The sequence below is a fragment of the Aquarana catesbeiana genome, linkage group LG02 (genome assembly GCF_042186555.1).
Source record: "Aquarana catesbeiana isolate 2022-GZ linkage group LG02, ASM4218655v1, whole genome shotgun sequence".
Classification (NCBI taxonomy): domain Eukaryota; kingdom Metazoa; phylum Chordata; class Amphibia; order Anura; family Ranidae; genus Aquarana; species Aquarana catesbeiana.
The window spans coordinates 487,202,697-487,210,624 of record NC_133325.1 but is presented as its reverse complement, the minus strand read 5'-3'; positions in this window follow the sequence as shown (position 1 = coordinate 487,210,624).

Below are 7,928 nucleotides of genomic sequence, written 5' to 3'. Positions count from 1 at the left end.
CTGGTGAGGTAGAAGTCTCTGGTGCTGGAACAGAGTAGAGATCCCTCCAGGGATGGCTGGACTGCAGGTAAGGTGGTCAGCGGAGAGCAGCAGGCTGCAGCACTGGAGATGCAGATGCAGGGATCACTGGAGCTGGAGCTGAAGATGCAGCAGCACACGAAGTAAACGGCAGGCACAAACAGGGTCAAACAGGTGGGTCAGCAGGCAAGCTAGGCAGGTGATAACGGCAGGCAAAGGCAGCGTCGGTAGGCAGGCAGAGGTCGGCAATGTTATTGGCAGAGACAACAGCAGGGTCAGGCAAGCCGGGTTGGATTGGAGAGAGCGGGATGGGCAGACAAGCCGGGTCAGTATGGTAGACAGATCAATCAGGTGCAGGGTAACAAGTTCACAGAAGCTGAAGACGAAACAGCAGCGCGCCAATGCAACAGGAGGACTTTTATGCGTTCATTGGCGGCAAACAATGTTAACGCGCATGCACGCGCACCTGCCGCGCGCGCACACACCCATCGCGCACCTGCACGTGCCCAAAGGACGCGCTGACGCACAGCAATAGCTGGAAATTGCTGCATCGTCTGAACAGTGGCGCGCCGGCTCATGCGCGCATGCAAATGTCCCGGTCTGGTGCTGACAGATCCCTGACAGCAAGCTTTCCCTTCCTACAGCGGAACCAGAAAGAGAAAATTCTAAAGGACGTGCATTTTCTAAACAGTAAAACCTTGGATTGCGAGCATAATTCGTTACGGAAACATGGTTGTAACCCAAAGCATTTGTATATCAAAACAAATTTCCCCATAAGAAATAATGGAAACTCACATTGATTCGTTCCACAACCATTTATTCATAGGTTTTTCAGTTTATAGTTCATATAAAAAGATTATAGCAATGTGACCAGGTTGTGTAACCATAAAATGTCCATCCACAAATGGCAGCCTCCACAAGGGGATTAGAAACAAAACCCAGCAGGAGCTACAGATTATAGAAGAGAAGAGAGGTGCCTCTAAGTGTAGCGATATGGTTACATTTAATGAAGGTACAACATTTAGCAACTCACATGGTTGATGATTAAAAGAGGCACATTTAAATATGCAGGCACCTGGGGTAAAGCTGTCCACATAGACAATCCTCCGCACCGCCGGCTCTCACCGCTGTCAGTCTGCAATCTTGACCGGGAAGCAGGGCCGTCTTTAGCGCAGGGCAAACGGGGCACTTGCCCTGGGCCCAATCTTTGTTGGGGGGCCCACGCTAGCCATGAATTGGGGCCCCGATGACAGCTTTGCAGAGCTCACAGAGGACACGGGAGGATGTATTCCTCACTAGCCAGCTGAGAGGGGGCGGGGCCGGGAGCTCCACTGACGCTCTGACCCCGCCCACGTGCAGCCTGTGTACTCGGAAAAGAGCTTCTGTAGTGAGAGCCAGTGATCGGAGTGGGAGTGTCAGTGGAGCTTCCGGCCCCACCCCCTTTATACTGGCTGGTGAATACAGAGGTCCGGGGGCGGGGCCGGGAGCTCCAATGACATTCCCACTCCGATCACTGGCTCTCACTACAGGCGCTCTATTCCGAGTACACAGGCTGCACGTGGGCGGGGTCAGAGCGTCAGTGGAGCTCCCGGCCCCGCCCCTCTCAGCTGGCTAGCGCAGAATGCATCCTCCCATATCCTCTGTGCGCTCTGCAAAGCTGTCATCGGGGCGACAATTCACGGGTAGCGCGGGCCCCCCCAACAAAGCATCAGTGGAGCTCCCAGCTGCTTTAGTGAGAGCGGAGAGTGAAAGTCCCACCCACAGTCCTGAATGTATGTAGTGAGTTTGGCTGGCCAGGTATGTCCTTACACCCATAAAATGCCTGACTGCTTAAACCCTGAGCTGTGTTATTCAACTGTAAAGCTGTGCATTGCTGAAAGTTCTCTGACCATCACCTGTATAATGTCTGCAGTCTCTGATTGTCTCCTGCAGTATGTCCGCAGTCTCTGGTGATCTCCTGCAGTATGTCCGCAGTCTGATTGTCTCCTGCAGTATGTCCGCAGTCTCTGGTAATCTCCTGCAGTATGTCCGCAGTCTCTGATTGTCTCCCGCAGTATGTCCGCAGTCTCTGATTGTCTCCTGCAGTATGTCCACAGTCTCTGGTAATCTCCTGCAGTATGTCCGCAGTCTGATTGTCTCCTGCAGTATGTCCGCAGTCTCTGGTAATCTCCTGCAGTATGTCCGCAGTCTCTGATTGTCTCCCGAAGTATGTCCGCAGTCTCTGATTGTCTCCTGCAGTATGTCCGCAGTCTCTGGTAATCTCCTGCAGTATGTCCGCAGTCTCTGGTAATCTCCTGCAGTATGTCCGCAGTCTCTGGTAATCTCCTGCAGTATGTCCGCAGTCTCTGATTGTCTCCTGCAGTATGTCCGCAGTCTCTGATTGTCTCCTGCAGTATGTCCGCAGTCTCTGGTAATCTCCTGCAGTATGTCCGCAGTCTCTGGTAATCTCCTGCAGTTCGACCGCAGTCTCTGGTAATCTCCTGCAGTATGTCCGCAGTCCCTGATTGTCTCCTGCAGTATGTCCGCAGTCTCTGGTAATCTCCTGCAGTATGTCCGCAGTCTCTAATTGTCTCCTGCAGTATGTACACAGTCTCTGATTGTCTCTTGCAGTATGTCCGCAGTCTGATTGTCTCCTGCCGTATGTCCGCAGTCTCTGGTAATCTCCTGCAGTATGTCCGCAGTCTCTGATTGTCTCCTGCAGTCTCTGATTGTTTCCTGCAGTATGTCTGCAGCCTCTGAGTGTCTCCTGCAGTATGTCCGCAGTCTCTGATTGTCTCCTGCAGTATGTCCGCAGTCTCTGATTGTCTCCTGCAGTATGTCCGCAGTCTCTGGTAATCTCCTGCAGTATGTCCGCAGTCTCTGAGTGTCTCCTGCAGTATGTCCGCAGTCTCTGATTGTCTCCTGCAGTATGTCCGCAGTCTCTGAATGTCTCCTGCAGTATGTCCGCAGTCTCTGATTGTCTCCTGCAGTATGTACGCAGTCTCTGATTGTCTCCTGCAGTATGTACGCAGTCTCTGATTGTCTCCTGCAGTATGTCCGCAGTTCTCCTGCAGTACGTCCGCAGTCTCTGATTGTCTCCTGCAGTATGTCCACGGCCTCTGCGTGTCTCCTGCAGTATGTCCGCAGTCTCTGATTGTCTCCTGCAGTATGTCCGCAGTCTCTGATTGTCTCCTGCAGTATGTCCGCAGTCTCTGGTAATCTCCTGCAGTATGTCCGCAGTCTCTGATTGTCTCCTGCAGTATGTCCGCAGTCTCTGAATCTCTCCTGTAGTATGTGTATTAATGTGCCCCTTTACTTGCTCAATTATTTGGGATTGCTCCACTGCTCAGTGAGAGGTAATGATGTGTGTGAACCTCTAGCAAACAATCAGCAAACAGTAGTGATCTGCTTTAATCTCTAGCAACCAATCAGTAAGTGGTAATGATGTGCTGTAACTCCTAGCAACCAATTAGTGAGCGCTAATAATGTACATTAACCTCTAGCAACCAATCGGCAAGCAGAAATTATGTGTTGTAACCTCCAGAAATCAGCCAGTGAGCAGTAAGGATAGGCTGTAACCTCTGGCAAACAATTGCAATCGCTGCGTGATCTGCTGCAGTAAACTGATTTTGAGTCTACCTGCTATTTTTTGTATGTCTCAGAATGGAGGGGGGGCCCCAAGAAAATGTTTGCCCAGGGCTCAATCAAAATTAAAGACGACCCTGCCGGGAAGGCTACCCTGCAGTAGAGCGATCTGAAAGTGAGGCTTGAAGCGCTCGTGGAGCACAGCGTGGAGGAGATGAAGTTGATAGCGGTGCAGAGGACGGCCTTTGTGGACAGCTTTACCCCAGATACCTGCATACTTGGATGTGCCTATTTTAATCATCAACCATGTGAGTTGCAAAATGTTGTACCTTCATTAAATGTAACCATATTGCTACACTTAGAGGCGCCTCTCTTCTCTTTTATACTCAGTTGTGACATGACGCTACTTGTATATCAAGACATCGCTTGTATATCAAGTCAAAATGTATTAAAAATGTTTGCTTTTCCTGCAAAATACTCTCAAACCAAGGTTTTACTATATAAAGGTGAAGACAGAAGATATACTTAGATGTAAAACTTATGTAGGGAGATTTGTTTCATCCCTGTGTATCATCTGAGGGTGTTCATTTCACTGGTTATATGGTGGGTTTACGTCAACTTTAAAGTGGTTGTTAACCCACTTATATCAATTTGTATAATCCTGTTGGTTCCTTAATAACAGCTGCTCCTGTCTCTGTGTTTTATTAAAAAAAACCTCCTTTACCGGATTTCAGAGCGGTTCCCCGTGATTACGTCACCGGCCTGCTCTCTCCTCTGCCCGGCTGACAGATGCAGTGGATGGGGCAGAGATTCCCCCGCTGATGAGGAGAGGAAAAAGAAAGGAGCAGCTGTCATTAGGGAACCAGCAGGATTATATGCATTTTAAACAGTTATGAGCACAGCAGGAGCAGAGGGGAAAGGCACTGACACAGGGGCAGACAGGCAGGGAGGGGAGGGGGGAGGAGGACACAGGAGCACAGAGGAAGACAGAGGAGAGAGCGGATGATGGAGGCACACAAACTGACCACGGTGTCAGGGCTCAGCAGCCATGATGAACTGTGGTCAGTTTACAAAGAGGAAGGTAGAAACTGGCAGGATCAGCCAAGTATTTCAGGTCATACAAGGGGCCAAATGACACAGCACAAGCACTGTGCTGTTATACATGCTTTAAAGGACCAGGATCCATTTTTTTTGGGTTAATGTCAGGGCTGGGCTCAGCCCTTCCTTCTAAAAGCTGGCCACTCAGCTGTCAGATAATTGCCAGCTCCTATCTCTCCACAGTGACTCACCTGTTGATGATATCCTGCTCGTCAGTCCTGCCTACTTAAGCCGATCTCTGCCTTCGCCTTGGTCACTGATAGCATAGATTGCTGGACCGCTGACCACCCTTGGTAATCCACAGCGACCCCGTCAGAGTTCTGGAGACCTCAATGACACACACAACAGGCAGCTTTCATGTGCAAAGTGAGTCTGAACGCTTTATTAAGAATGATATCTTTATATGTGAGTTACAACACAGAGGGAAGGGGCAAACTCGCTCCTAAGTTTCTAAGGGTTAACCAGGCTTCTACAGTGAGATTTTTTCATCATTAATTTTAGGCAGCTGAAAGGAATTTACAAAGATAGCTTATCTGCATAGGCTAACTACCTAGAGTCGGTCTAAAAACAATGAGTCATACCATAGGCGTGCACACAGGGTGTGCCGGGTGTGCCCAGGCACACCCTAATCACCCCATGCGCATTAGTGTTATCGCTCTGTGTAGCAGCAGGAACGTGGTAAAGATCTCCCTCTTACATGCTCTGCCATAAGAAAAGTGTTTATGCTCTTCTCTTTCACTGTGCCAGCAAGGAGATCAATGTGCCGGGTTCATATATATATGTAGATACATACACATGCATGTGTGTTTGAGCTTAAGGGTGCACACCCTAATGTAATAGGCTGCGCACACCTATGAGTCATACAGTGAAAGTTCTTAATTAAAACTTGGCTCAAACAAAAAGGTCTAAAACTCTAACGAGAAAGAAGTGTAAGATAAGGCACGTACATTCTTTAGAAACAAACTTGTGAAATGGAGGGTAGATTACAAAATGGAGTGACAGTTGATCATATGCTCTATTACAGTCACATCTCTAGAGACGCTCTCCTGTGTTCCTGTTAAAGACTTGCTTAGCTGAGATTCCTTCTGGCTCCAGATCCTGCTTGCTCTTCTACTATGCTCATCTCTGGCTCCCTGATGTTTTGGCTTCTCTGACTATCCGTTCCTGAACTCTGGCTATGTTTTTACTACATTTACTCTGTTTACCTTTTTTTATTATTATTAAACAAGTGTGATTTAACTGTATTTCTGTCTCAGTCTGATTCATGGTTTCTGACAACAGGCGAAGGCCATGAATTCAGAAGATGTAGTGAATCCACTTGTTGGTAATATTTTTTCCAGATTGGATGAGCAGGATTACCGCATGGATCAGTTTGATCACCTGGAATCTCCCACTGTGGGTGCTCCGGTACAACCTGTGTTGCAGACCGTCCCTGCTGCTGCTCCAGTCTCTGTGCAGGCACCCGCCTCGAGTATTACCTCTATAAGAGGTATGTCTGGTTCCGCTCCACTTCCCCAGCAACTTGGGGGCGATCCAGTCCAATGCAGAGGGTTTCTCAACCGAGTTGAGATATACTTTGAGATGCTGCCCCAGGTGTTTCCCATGGACAGAAGCAAAGTAGGTTTCGTGATATCGTTGCTTTCTGAGAGAGCCTTGGCCTGGGCAAACCCACTATGGGAGACGCAAAAACCAGTTGAGCTTCACGTGTCTCTCTGAGATGAGAGAACCCTTAGGAGGAGGGAGAGATTGTGCCTTTTTTGTGGCCAGGCAGGTCACTTTTTGAAGTCTTGTCCTACCCGTCCAGGGAACGCCCGAACCTTGAGGTCCTGTCACGGACAGACCTTAGGTGGCATTGTTTCATCCCCAGTTATCCAGAAGGATAAGCCCCTGGTTTCGGTTACCCTTTTATGAGCTGAGTAGTCCATCGAGATACAGGCTCTAATCCACTCTGGGGGTGCAGGCCTGTTCATAGATGCTGCCTTTGTATCAAAGCACTTGATTCCGCTGCAGCTGCATGACACTCCACTTCCCATTGAGGCTCTTGACGGAAGGCCTCTACAGCCTGCCCATGTGACTCATGAGACTGTTCCTTTGTCCATGGCCGTAGGGGTTCTTCACCATGAGATAATCCAATTCCAAGTTATTTCCTCACCTAAGTTTTCGCTGGTTATTGGTTATCCTTGGTTACAGAGGCGCAACCCCTCTTTTGATTGGCTCCATGCTGAGGTTCTCTCCTGGTCACCACAATGCAGTAAGACATGCTTCTAGAATGCTTTTAAGAATGCCTATCCGATTCGATTGATTACGGAGTTATTTGACCGCCTCAAGGGAGAAACGGTTTTCACAAAGCTTGATTTGAGAGGGGCATACAATCTCATGAGGATTAAGGAGGGCGATGAGTGGAAAACTGCATTTAATACCAGAACAGGCCATTATGAATACCTTGTAATGCCTTTTGGCCTTTGTAACGCCCCTGCAGTTTTGCAGTTTATTAACAATGTCCTCCGAGATTTGTTGCAGTTATGTGTGGTAGTTTATCTTGACGATATCCTCATATTTTCTAAGTCCCTGGAGAGCCACCACACAGATGTCTGTCGTGTGCTTCAGAAACTAAGAGAGAACCACCTCTATCAGTGGCGGCTGGTGCTCAAAATTTTTTTGGGGGGGGCGCAAACAAACTGAAAAATTCAGAAAAAAAAAATCAATTGCAGCCTCACTGTGCCATCAAACGCAGCCACTGTGCCATCAAACGCAGCCACTGTGCCCACCAATTGTCACCACTGTCCCATCAAACGCAGCCACTGTGCCCATCAAACACAGCTACTGTGCCCATCAATGGCTGCCACTGTGCCCATCAAACGCAGCCACTGTGCCATATCAAATGCTCCCACTGTGCCCCATCAAATGCTCCCACTGTGCCCCATCAAACGCAGCCTCTGTGCCATATTAAATGCTCCCACTGTGCCCTTCAAATGCTGCCAGTGTGCCCCCCCGCCCGCTGTCTGCCCGGCACTTACCCTGTCTCGGTGGGGCAGCGGGTGACGGCGGCGAGTGGTGTCCTCCATGCTCCTCGATGTCTTCTCCCGTCCTCTCTTCCCATCCTCTGCTATGATTGAAAACCTGATAGGCGTCCAATCACAGCACCTGTAGTTTCAGCCAATCAGGTGATGGGTAACAGACCCAAGCACCTGATTGGCGGAGAGGCGGTTCAGTGTTAGGAAAGCGAATATTCATTCGCTTTTCTAACA